Source organism: Pinus tabuliformis, chromosome Q (genome assembly GCF_031772625.1).
Source record: "Pinus tabuliformis cultivar Carrire ecotype Pingquan chromosome Q, CPIR1, whole genome shotgun sequence".
Classification (NCBI taxonomy): Eukaryota; Viridiplantae; Streptophyta; class Pinopsida; order Pinales; family Pinaceae; genus Pinus; species Pinus tabuliformis.
In genome coordinates, this window is record NC_142296.1 from 690,830,826 (window position 1) to 690,844,363 (window position 13,538).

The window sequence follows — 13,538 nt, forward strand, 5'->3', positions numbered from 1 at the left end:
TGAGTGATGATTGATAAGAAGTGTAGGTGAGGAAGAGAAGGTTTCATAGTGTAAGTATGCTTTAGAACAAGTTGTGAGAAGAATTTCTTTTGTGCGTGAGTGTAAATGGTAGTGAATGGAGCAAATTTCTAAAGCAGTGCATTAGTATTCAGATTAGATTTGAGGTTGTTATAGCAGAGATTGTTTGGAGAGTTTTTGCATGCTGCTGGAGGATATTTTGTTGATGACTCTCACATTTTTTTTTTAGGTGCTGCTAGTGCATTTCACACATGTCCATTGTGTTGTATGCTCCTAATTGTAGTATGCAGCAATTATGTTTTGGTGTAAGGGTTTGATATTATGGTTGAATATGGTTTTTATTTCAGCTGTTGGTGATGATATTTCAGATTTGATGTGGGCACTATTTTGCTTGTGTGGAGAGCATATGCTTGTGGTATTTTTAATGGATTTTATGAGATTGTCTTGCTACTAGAGTTCATATTGTAGAGCTGAATCGGGATGAGCATAAAGTCTTGGGATCTAGTTCAAAAATAGATGAAAGGAAGTCTACATAGAGTAGGGGAGCAATGACTTCATGGATGTGGAGCAGTGATTGCGAATTTTTAGTGAAAGGAACAATTTCTAAATCCAATGGTAGTTGGATAGTCCAATCAGAGTTGGGCGAGGATCGATTGATCGTGGTGACTTTCAACGAATAGTAGTTTGTAGATCTGTGGAGAACATAGTATTTTGATCTAATCAGTACAATCAAATTTCCAAGATGATCAGAGTCCCTTTATTGCATATGATGTCGAGTCTCCTGACTTATGCGAGTCATTCATCTATGTAAAAGACACATTTTTCGTAATATAAGATTCATAGAAGCACAACAGCAACAAGGGTGGTTTTTTTCTCGGTGAAGGGTTTTCTACCAAATACCTTGTGTCTCTTATGTGGATGTTTTTTGTGGCTTTATTTTATGGTTTTCATTTAGTATATGTTTCTTATATGTTTACATGTTTATTGATTACTCATATGTTGCTAACATATTATGAGTTGTTGCGATAAAAAGTGTGTGATTCAGTTGAAAAGTAATAAAAGGAAAATATTGATAGTAAGTCACACCACTGATTCACCACCCCCCCCCAGTAGTGCTCAAAATTTTCCAACAATTGGTATCAGCGCAGGGCTCTTGGTTGCAGCTTGATTGCTAGAAAGTAGATATGGGATTTATTGGCGGAAAATTTGATTATTTTCAGAATGGGAAAGAACAAGAGGAAAAAAATTAAGAAAAGGAATGGCCTTCAATATAAGGAAGCTCATTCACAAGAGTCGTATCTTCCTAGTGCAAGGATTTCAACAACTAATGTGCATAAATCAGAAGATCAAGAACCAAAGTTATTGTAGCAAAATGAATCCAAAGGTATAATTGTTAATGATTTTCTTTTGAGTTACAATTTTGAGGATTCATATTTTGATCATGCGGAATTTCCTAATGGATATGAGAATGATATTAAGGTTCTTAGAGCTAATCTTTATAAACTAACAACTTTATGCAAGGATCAAGAAAAAATATTGCAGATTCGTGATGATAAGGAGGCCAAGCTCAAGGAAGAGATTTCCATCTTAAAGATTAAGTTGGAAGAGTAAAAAAGAGTTGAGGAAGGCATGAGGAAGCACTACAAAGAGAAAGAAGATGAGTGTGATAGTTACAATATGAAGTGAGTTCCTTGAGAAGGAAGCGAAATATGGAGAAGAGTGTTGTGGCTTTAGATAGTTCACTTGAGATCTAAAAATCACCACTAGATAATTCTAGTATTGGATTTCAAAAGGGTGAGTCTAGTTTTCATGCATGGTAAAACAACAAAGAAGAACCCAAGAAACATGTAACAAACAATACCAACAACAAGAGTGAGAATCAAGAAACAAGAAGTAGAACCAACAACCGATCAAGTAGAAAAACTAGTAGCAGAGAAGAGAATATCAAGGAGCTCCTACATTTAAAAAACTTTTTTCTCCTACAGATGATTGTAGCAGATTTATAAGGTTTCAAAGGACTCAAAGTAATTTTTTTTCCTTTTATTCATAATGTAGAATGTTACAATTGTCACGAATTTTGGCATGTTGTTTCTAATTGTCGAAGCAGAGGGTATAGATCAAATCAGCGGATCTTGCAGCAATTTTTGCAGCCAAGTAGATTGGTCAATAGGTATAATCATGCTTTTTGTGGTTATTGATACTCATGTAACCTATTTGGACATAAGGCATCTTATTGTAGATCTAACCAATGGAGGAGAAGAAAATTGCATGTAAGGTCTAGATATAGCATGAGCGCCATGCGATCTAATCCTCTTGCTACATATATTGGCCATGTGGATTGTTATACGTGCCATAATTTTGGACATATGGAAAGAGACTATTTATGGCCCCATTACTCAAGGAAAAACAATAAAAGGAGAAAAAACAAAGAGGACATACCAGAAAACTAGTGCATGAAGAAAAGAAGAAGATGAAGGAAGAAACAATGCAGCCAAAAACTATGTGAAGGAAGAAGGAGCAACATCTCTTTAGGTAGTGAAGAGCATCCCCTTCTGCAGTCCATGATTATTTGCTACATAGTTATATAAGACTGTAGAGTTCATGATAGGTGCACAACCTTAGGGGGAGCGTTTGGTAGCTTGATGAGTACGAGTTATTGCAGCAACATATGATGACTTCGTTTGAGTCTCATGTACTTTTAGGTCCATAGGATCAACCTATCTATTGGAGGCATATTGGGCTCAGGGGTAACTATGCATGGTATGGAATTTACATGTGATATCTAGGATTTTCTTAATTTATTTTCACTCAGTCACTTGTGGCAGATTTATGTTTGTTTGCGTGAGTGAAAAAGAGTGCATTTTTCAGCCATACATAAGCTTTTTGTTTCAGTGGAAAGTTGGTTGAAAAGTTGTAAAGCCATGCATAAATTGGAATCTTTGTTACAACCATGTACCGAGGAGATTTGAGACATGGACTAATCATGTATGGGTTGTTATATGATGATTATTACAACCATGTACTTGTTATTGTTTCATCATCTTATGTTGGTTGAGAGTCATGCCCTTAGTGAGTTGAATCATCATGGAGATAGGAAATTATCATGAGTCTATTTTGCAACCACATGTATGGGATAATGCTGATGTAATAGTCATGATGTATCATGTTTTTGAGTTATTGGTCCATAGGAGATGATCATAGCAACAATGTAATTCATTAAAATTCATTTAAAATGCTCATAGAGTCATGTACTTATGTTATATTATCATTGGGTCATTTAGTCATGAGTCATGAGGTCATGTTATGGTCATAAGAGATTATGTATGAGGTTTTGTATCACTTCTACAACCATGTATGTATCATTGTATATGTCATATGAGTCATGGTCATGTGGATTCTTGGTACATATGGTGCTTCTTTCTTTGAAAGGAAACAATTTTGGTAGCAGAAGCAGTTCATTGCAGGATGGAGTTGCTTTGGAGATGGCATGTGTTCAAGGGGAGAATTTATTTTCTCTTGTTTTTTTCATATATCCATTGTTGGCATCATGGTTCACTTGGAGGTTTTCATGTTGTGCCTCATGCTATGCTATGACAGTTGGGATTCTTGGCCTCATATTATGTTCATAGATGTTTGGTGGTTGCTACTATGTAGTTTCTATGGAGATGTTGGTCGATGCCTTGATGTGAATTTTGTTTTATGATGCTCATTGATGCTTGTATGGTTGCCTCATGCTGCCATATTACTGCTTGCTGCTAGAGATTGTTGGTTGGTATGTTGCTCTCGATGATGATTGGTATGTTTTCTTCTTGCTACTACTGATGTGGAGAGACATGGATGTTTGTTGATGTGCATTACTTTTCACCCATGTAGTGATCAGTTTCTCTAGTATTTGTGCTTCAGTTCTTGCTACCTATTGAGATGGAGTTGTCCCTTTGCCATTGCTGTCAAAGGGGGAGAAATAGAGGATGATGGTATGGAGTTTGAGTGTGGTTGACATCAATGCCAAAGGGAGAGGTTCTTGGAATTATGGTGTGCATGGATCCAAATAACTGATGTTGGCATTGGTTTATGATGGTAGCTAGCTCATGTTGGCATTGATGTCAACCCTATGTAGTCTAACAGATGTGTTGATGCCATTCATTGTAGCATGGTTGCAACTAGTTGATTTGAAATTGAGATGGTTGTGTTGGCATTGATGTCAATTGCATAATGTCACACTCATGATGGTCAGATGATGGCAGTATGGTGTTCATAGAGGTAGATGTTGCTGCTATAGGTGGATGATGCAGATCTTCACGTGATGGAGATGATGGTACACTTATTGAGTTGGCATACTAGGTCCTCGTGCTTATGATCATGGAGATGAATTGTTGCAGTGTGATGGCCTTATGTTGATGATGGATATGTGATAATAATAATAATAATAATAATATCCATTTTTAAGGTCACAGCCAAGCCAGACACCAAATTGGTGTATGAGACCCCCTTGTTTGTGGGACAAGGGACCCACCTCCGCGCAGCGATTTGACTGCTAAGTCTACGAAGGCATACATACTCAGGTCTCTCAGAGGTGTTGCATCTTGTATAGATGGTTGTTGGAGAGTGGATGACTTGTTGGCACTCTTGCCAACCTTGTTTGTTGGCCTTTTAGGTCAATTTGGCATTGACACTTGGGAGATATGTTTGATCCACTTGTAGATGTGTCAAAGGCTATGACAGAGGTTTGGAGGCTACGAAATAGGTTTGGAGGCTATGACATAGGTTTGGGGGCTTCTACAGTTGTTGGAGAAGGTGATCCAACATGCGGCAAAGGTTATAAGTTAAGGGATTGTAATTTTTCCTTATGCTCTACCCCAGTTGCTCCCATGGAAGCTTATCCATGTGACTGAAAGGCTTCATTTTATGGGAGACATGCCTATGCAAGTGACTAAGAGTTAGAATTTAGTTTAGTTAGTGGTGTGCATGTGACTGAGGATTTTCACAAAAAACTCTCTGCATTCCTTACACAAATCAGAAGAAAATTGGCATGGAAATTCCTAGAGACTTCTAGAATAAGTTATAATGGTTGGAAATGGTTTGAAAAAGTCCTCTAATGATGTGAACACATTTAGTGTAGAAGTAGTGATGTTAGTGGATTGATTTGGTCCAATTTGTGCACCTTTTATCCTAGCCCAAAGTTCAATTTCGCCCTCCATGTTTTATATACTTGATTTGGGAGCTAAGTGATGATTGATAAGGTGTAGATGAGGAATAGAAGGTTTCATAGTGTAATTATGCTTCAAATCAAGTTGTGAGAATAATTGCTTCAATGACTGAGTGTAAATGGAAGTGAAAGGAATAGATTTCTGAAGCTGTGCATCAATATTCAAATTAGATTTGAGGCTACTATAGCACAGATTTTTTGGAGAGAGTTTGCATGTTGTTGGAGTATATTTTGTTGGTGACTCTCACATTTGTTTTTGTAGGTGCTGCTAGTGTATTTGGCACATAGCCATTGTGTTGTATGTTGCTAATTGTAGTATGCAACAATTATATTTTGGTGTGAGGGTTTGATATTATGGTTGAATATGAGTTTTATTTCAGTTGTTGGTGATGATATTTCAGATTTGATGTGGCCACTATTTTTCTTGTGTGGAGAGCATATTCTTGTGATCTTTTTATATGATTTGATGAGATTGTCTTGTTGCTAGAGTTTGTATTGTAGAGATGAATCGAGTTGAGTAGAAAGCCTTGGGATCTAGTTTGAAAATAGATGAAAGGAGGTCCCCATCAAGTAGAGAACCAGTGACTTCGTGGATGTGGAGCAGTGATTTTGAATTTTCACTGAAAGGAATAGTTTCTCAATCCAATGGTAGTTGGATAGTCCAATCAGAGTTGAGTGAGGATAAATTTATCATGGTGGCTTTCAGTGGATGGTAGTCCATAGATCTGTCGAGAACATAGTCTTTTGAGATAAATCAATAGAATTGAGTCTCTAGGTTGATCGGAGTAAGCTGATTTTATATGAGGTCGAGTCTCCTAACCTATGGGCATTAGTCATCTATGTAAAAGACACATTTTTCTTAATAGAAGATTTAGAGCAGCGCAACAACAAAAAGGGTGGTTTTTTTCCTCGTGAAGGGTTTTCCACCAGATATCTTGTGTCTCTTGTGTGGATGGTTTTTTTGGTTGTGCTTTGATGGTTTGCATTTAGTATATGTTGCTTATATGTTTACATGTTTATTGTTTACTCATATGTTCCTAACATATTGTGAGTTGTTATAGTTACAAGTGTATGATTCAATTGAAACACAATAAAAGGCAAAAGTTGATAATAAGTCACACTACTGATTCAACCCCCCCCCAAGTAGTTCTCAAAGGTTTCCAAAATTATATACATATACATTGCTCATCTGAAAAAGATGTTTATTAATGGCATGGTTTTGGATTTCATTGCCTCTATGATTGACCAATGTGTTGTTTTAATTGTGTATAAGGTGCTAAAACAATATGTGGATGTGATGGTTATGTTCATACAATAACTAGCATGGAATCATTCTTATTACAGTGATGTGACTTTGTCTAATTACATGATTGTGCATGTTTATTGTGTATAAATTGTAAGCTACATGAGGATGTGAAAGCATGATTGCATGAGATGCATGGTTTTACACTAACATCTTGGATGCATGTGTTATTTCACTATAATGGTGCTAGGATGCACTGTTAGAAATGAATGATCAATATTGTTAATGGATTTTGTGCAATGATTTGAAATCTTGTGATTGATGACATGCTTAAATTGTTGTATAAGTTTTAGTAGACTTGTTGCATGATAATTGTTACTATTCTAGACTGAAGGGAAGGATTCTTGATGCCATCCCTTGTGTTTGCATTCTGTTATTTATTTAAACATGCGTGAGATGATGAGTCATGTTCACCTATTTGTTGAGTGGATAGGGCCTTTGAGCCAAGGAAAGCAAGCTTGTCCTATGTTAATGAGTTGCTACAACTCTATAATTTTGTGAGGAAATGCATTGAAAATGTTGTTGAATTGTTATCATGCATATGACTAATTATTTCTTGAGTTTGTTCATAAATTCCTTATGAATTTAATTATTATCAGGTGCTAAAAGAATTGTTGGAAAAGCTCGAAAAGTGAGAAAATTTCTAACTCTGTTGAAGCGCTGGAAACTCGCAAAATTTCGAGTTAAAATTTAATTCTTTGTTCAGCGGGTTAGTCAAGTCAAAGGTGAGGTAGTCAGCCAAAAGGTCAGACCTCCGATGGGCTAGCTCCACCCCAACCCATGACAAGTCAACCTAACACTCCACGTCCCAACACAATATACAACAACGCCACTTGGATTTGGTCCAGCCCCAACATAGGATGGAGGTCGGGGTTTGAACCTATTCGTTTAAAAATTTTAAACATGTCACTAGTAAAGCAGTCAACCCTAACCCTCCTTGGGATTCGTGCTTGCCACGTAGGCCTTGTCCATGGTGCTCGTGCGCTAGATGCCACGTGAATCTGCCAAAGGGGGGTATGAACCCACTGCCCGCCACATGAACCTCTGTGAATCTACCACATGGAGGTCATGATGACATGGTGAGGTCGAATTAATCCAACTTTAAAGGGTCGTAACTTTTGATTTGTAAGTCAGATTGAGGCGAATTTTATATCGTTAGAATTTTCTCAATGAGACAAATGCAATGATTGGGTCAGCAAAATAACCACCTCCTTCTAACCCTAAATGGGTTTTGTGTAAGGAGCGGTGTGCTTACACACTTGCACTAAAACTAGCCAAATACCCAACTAAATTAACAACAATGATTTGAACTAAATTTAATTTGTTACCAATGTAAATGTATAGAGGGTAAATATTGCCGCCTAAAATAAATACTGTTATTATAATATAACATATGTTTCTAACCTAACAATCAAATAGATTGCACTCAAGAACCTCCTTAACTAACATGACGTTGAGTCTTAAAATCAAACCACTTAAACTAACTCTCATATATATATATATATATATATATTAATATTATTATTCAATAAAAAAATTTAATATTTTATTATTAAATAATACTTATTATTATAATTTTCCAAATTTCTTTTCAAATTATTCATTATAAATTAAATACTCTAATTAATAATTAAAATGACATTTTTTTTTTCAAAATCTAACGATACAAAAAATTATAATTTTTTTTATTTAAAATATATTTTTAAATATATAGATTTATTCAACATTCTAAAATACTTCTTAAACACTCCTAACTTTACCCATCAAAAACAAAACTTTTGTTTTATAAATATATTTGCTAACAAATCAAATTGACGCAGGGAAGAAAAAAAAAGTCATTATGAAATATTTACCCTAAATATTTATGTTAAAGTTATAATGCGAAAAGGGTATTCGAATCAAAGCATTAATGTTGAGTGCTCTATTCGCTCAAACAAAATGTTGATACGGTTAGTTGAGGTTCGCTCAAACAAAGTACTGACACGCAACGACTACCCACACTTAGTTGAGGAGTCGAGGAAAGAGATGCATAAAGAGTTGGTGATTTTGCATATTTATGAAATATGCGTTGGTGATTTTGCAATAAATATATTACACCTTTTATTTTAATAATTTGAGAATCTTTAATAAGATAATATCACTAGAATTTATTTTCAGAAATCATGTTGACACTGATGTGAATACATGTATGTGCAAACCATGCAAAATGTGCTTAAAATCCGAGGTCGAAGAAACGTCATTTCCATGCCCTTGGACTTATTCCTCATTGCCGAAGTTTAGATATTTTCTAACAACCATTTTTATTCCATAGCTATCACGTCAATACTTCTATAAATATAAATAAGATGATTGTAATTTTCACAATAGTTTTAGAGAATATTTCTATAAATAAGGCTATTCAAATTTTTACAATATATTTAATTGTGTAATACAAGGTGGTTGCGGAGGCATAGGAAAACCTTTTCCCATAGAAACAATGTTTCTATCCAAACTTTGAAGTTCGTACTTAAATCATTTGGTTGTTGAAATACAGCCCGGTATTTAAAGCGATGAAAATATCATTGAGAATGTTACAAGGAAATGCATTATCATGCATAAATCAATGAAAATCATGATTGAAAATCATGATACTTAAAAAAGAAAAAGAGAGCGTGTAATATCCAAATCGCCCATTTGGAATTGGATTTGATTGTTTTTTCAAAAGGAAAAAACACTGAATTTGTATATATGAAAAATTAGTGCATATATCATAATTGGTTTGCCATTCTCTTGAAGCGCAGAGCAGTGAGAATATAATGTCAAAATCGTCAAAATCTTTATATGAGAAAAGACAACGAAAAAATGACATAAGTTTTTTAGTTTTTTTTTTTTTTTTGGTAAATCATTCGAAACAAAAACATAACACCATATATGTTTCAAGTAAGTCTATATAGAAGACATGTAAACTAAAAATTATATCTAAAACATTAGTTGATGATTATATTGCTTTCTTCCTATACCACGTTGTTTTTAGCGAAACAAAAATGCATATAACCAGCTAGGGCATGAAGTCCAAGTTTGGAGAGGTTGTCTCCCTCCATATTAGTCTCTCTGAAATATCCTGAAAGGTTATAGTCTGAAATTTTTGTCTTAGCAACACAATACAACCCATTTAGATCTTCCCAATATGTCATCAATGAGTGACTTGGAATCACCATAGATGTGGATGTGTTGAATATGTTTTATTCTAGTCAACCAGAGAAACCCCCAGAGTGCTAACACTTCAACCCTGGCGTTAGTACCATTTGCTCCATACTAGTTTGTAATAGGAGTGCAGAGAAAATATTATCCAAGCTCCACAATCACATACACCCGCCTGTGCAGCCCCATCAAACATATATACTAGAAAAAGGATAATGGGATGTACAATTCGTGATTTGGACACCTGCTTTGTTTGTGGTTCAACAACCAGCAGATCCACCCATGCCAAGGTTTTGGAGCAAATGCGAGCAAGGTTGACGAGGTTGTCATTAAAAATATGTTAGTTCCATGCTTTCCAAAATTCCCACATAACATAAAAAGGAATACATTTTTTGTGTCCCCTTCGCAACATCCACTAGCGGAGGCATTGTCCATGGAGATGAAGACCCTATAAGGGACTTTTAAAGACTGGAAAACTTGTTTCCACACTTGCAAAGAAACTAAACATTGGAGGAGGAGGTGTAGAACAAATTCAATAGAGCTAGAGCACAATGGACACCTTCTCGAGCCCTGGTGGCCCCTTTTGAAAAGGTTATCCCATGTTAGGATCTTATTGTTCCAAGCCAACCATGTGAAGAGAATGATCCAGGTGGATATTGGTGGCCACCCACCTATTCCGCCTAGACCCCCTAGTCAATTTCATCTGTTTCCTTAATTGTAGCAAAATTTATCATTTATGGCAGTTTTTCAGGTCTTGAACTTCCAGAGCCATTTTGAGAACCTAAATGACATTTTTTTTTGGCAAAAATATAATTAGAGATTGTTATGGAAATTGCATCAGTTGTTGTATTCCTCTGAGAGATCTTTCCAACGAGGTATCATACGTGTCAAACAAAGATAATGTGACCAAGTTACGACCCCGCGAAGTTGGCTGCCCAACTAACCCCAGTGGGCCCATAAACTCTTGGTGTTACATCTCCTTAGGTTAGGGTTTTGGTTGTTTAGGATTTTCTCTTATTGTTCAATAATAAAATTGCCTTTGAGCCTCATTGTAACTCAATTTAGAGGCATGTAGCCACCACATCTCTTCTCATAGATAAGCTACCATCGCCCGAGCTAGTCTTATTTCCATTTTGTTTGTAAGCATACTCCAGTATTTGATATTAATGACATGAAGTGTTATTTCTACTACATCTCTGTATTTATGATTATATCTGTAATTTGTTGCGTTCCTGTTTAAATCCGTATCAGTGGTATCATAGTGGCTTGCTCCTTCTCTGTTTTTCTTTGCATGTCCCCAACATGGTCAGGAGATCCTATCAAAATATTGCTCGAAGAACCCCTTGATCAAGAAAGGAACACGATGATGGACAACTTTGCCCAGATCGTTCAGTAGCTACCCAAGGGTGACACATCTACTTCCAGCAGTTACCATGGAAGTGCCACACCCTTTAAGGTACAAGTTAACTTTGACATTCCCATAGTTGAGGGTCAGATAGATGAAGATGTCATAGATAAATGGTTAAATCTGATAGAAGGATATTTTTCTGTTCATGGTTTTTCCAACTGGGAAAAGATCACTTTTGCACTTCTCAAAGCTGCCCCCCATGTCAAGGATTAGTGGGAAACCTACTGTGAGGAGAAGGATGAAAGTATGGTCTCACTGTTTTTAGTCACACCCACTTGGAATTCATTTTGGGATGCCATCAAGGATCAGTACTACCCTGTCGGGAGCTATGAGGATAAATATATAAAGTGGACCACACCGCAACAGGGAAGGCACCAAGACGTGTCAGAGTTTACCAATATTTTTTATACCCTTCGCACAAAGTTGGGTATCAAGGATTCTGAGCAGTATTTGGTGCTCAAATACCGCGACTGCCTACACAGGTACATCTAGGATGAGATGGAGTTCCTAGACATCTCCTCGCTTGACACAATATACCGATACACTCTCAAGATCGAGTATAAGTTTAAACAATAGAAGTGAGACTTTAGATCTATGAATCCAAAGAACAAAGGACAAAGCCAAGGCGGGGTGACACAAGATAACTCGTCGAAGCTGCAAGAAAATAACACCACCACAAAGTCAAAGAAGGACATAGGAAATTGGTGTGAATTCCATAAGAGCCCCACTCACAATACAAGTGAGTGTCAGGTCAAGTAGTCATTGGTCGCCCAGTTGAAGGCTTCAGAATCATATGCATGTTTCGACCCTGAGTTAGAACTCGACAAGAGGAATGACAAAGGGAAACAAATTATTGATGCAGAGCAGAGCACCACTGCCACCACCAAGATCCAGAAGAATGAGCCCGAAGATCCAGAGGAGGGGGAGCATATTTTCCACTCACAAATGTGGGTGAAGGGTCTGCCGCTACAATTCATTGTCGACAGTGGCAGCCAAAAGACCCTCATTTCAAGAGAAGTCGTAAAATGGCTGGGCCTATTGACCATACCACACCTGCACCCACACAGCATCGGGTGGCTTCACCAAGGGCAAGATCTCCAAGTCAGCCAGCAGTGCCGCCTTCCCTACAGCATCAAGCCCTTCACAGATGAGGCATTGTGTGATGTTGCTCTTCCTAACGTTTGTGATGTATTATTAGGACAACCATACTTGTGGAAGAGACATGTTGTATATGAGTCTAGACCTCTCTCTGTGATTATTTCTTTGGGTAATACATTATGCAGGATATCGAAGGTAGCCCCACCTACCGCCACCTCGTTGATCTTTGCTAAGAAATGTGGCAAGATCATCTCCCATACTACGAAATTTATTTTCTTTCTAGTTTGCTCTCAAAGTAAGGGGAAGATCATAGCCACATCCATGGCCCCTGTGAAGGGTTCCTCCATGCAATAGAAGTAGGTGGATATGGTCATGAAAGAATACAGGGACATCGTCTGCTCACCCACAGGGGTACCGTTGCACTATTAGGTCAAGCATTTGTTCGATCTAACTCTCGGAGCACCTCTATCCAATGGGCCGATATATCACGGCTCCATTGTGGAAAATTCCAAGTACAAGCAGTGCCATGATCAATGTCAAGTGCCGCACAAGTTCCAAGTGGGTGACAAAGTTTGGCTTCATTTGCAGAAGGAGCATCTTGCTGGACCCCACCGCAAGCTTCGCCTACTCCGATATGGGCAATACACCATCACCAAGGTCATCAATGACAATGCATTTGAGCTCAACATCCCATCATTCCTTGGTTTTCACCTACTGTTCAATGTAGATCACCTTCAGCCATACTTTCCACCATTGTTGGACAATTCTAACATTGCATAACAACTCACACCAATAGATCTCAACCCAGGCTGCATGGAACAGGCCACAACTGATCAGATCATGGACACATAGATCAAGAACACTCAACAACAAATGACACAACTATATTTTGTTTTCAAAGTAAGCCAACTCCTTCACGAGGGCAAGTGGTTCACTAGGGACCAAGTTCAACAGAAATTTCCTCGCCTCATGGAGACTCTACACACAATGGGGACCATTGATTCCTAAGGGCAGAGGAATAATCCAAGTGGACATTGGTGGCCACCCACCTATTCCACCTAGACCCCCCAGTCAGTTTCATCTATTTCATTAATTGTAGCATAGTTTACTATTTTTTGTAGTTTTTTGAGCCCTGAACTTCTGAAGCCATTTTGAGGGCCTAAGCAATGTTTTTTCGCAAATAGAATCAATGATTTCTATGAAAACTATATGAGTAGCTATATTCCTCGGAGTGATCTTTCCAACGAGGTATCATACGAGTCAAACAAAGATAATGTAACCAATTTACGACCTTGGGAAGTTCACTGCCCAACTAACCCCAACGG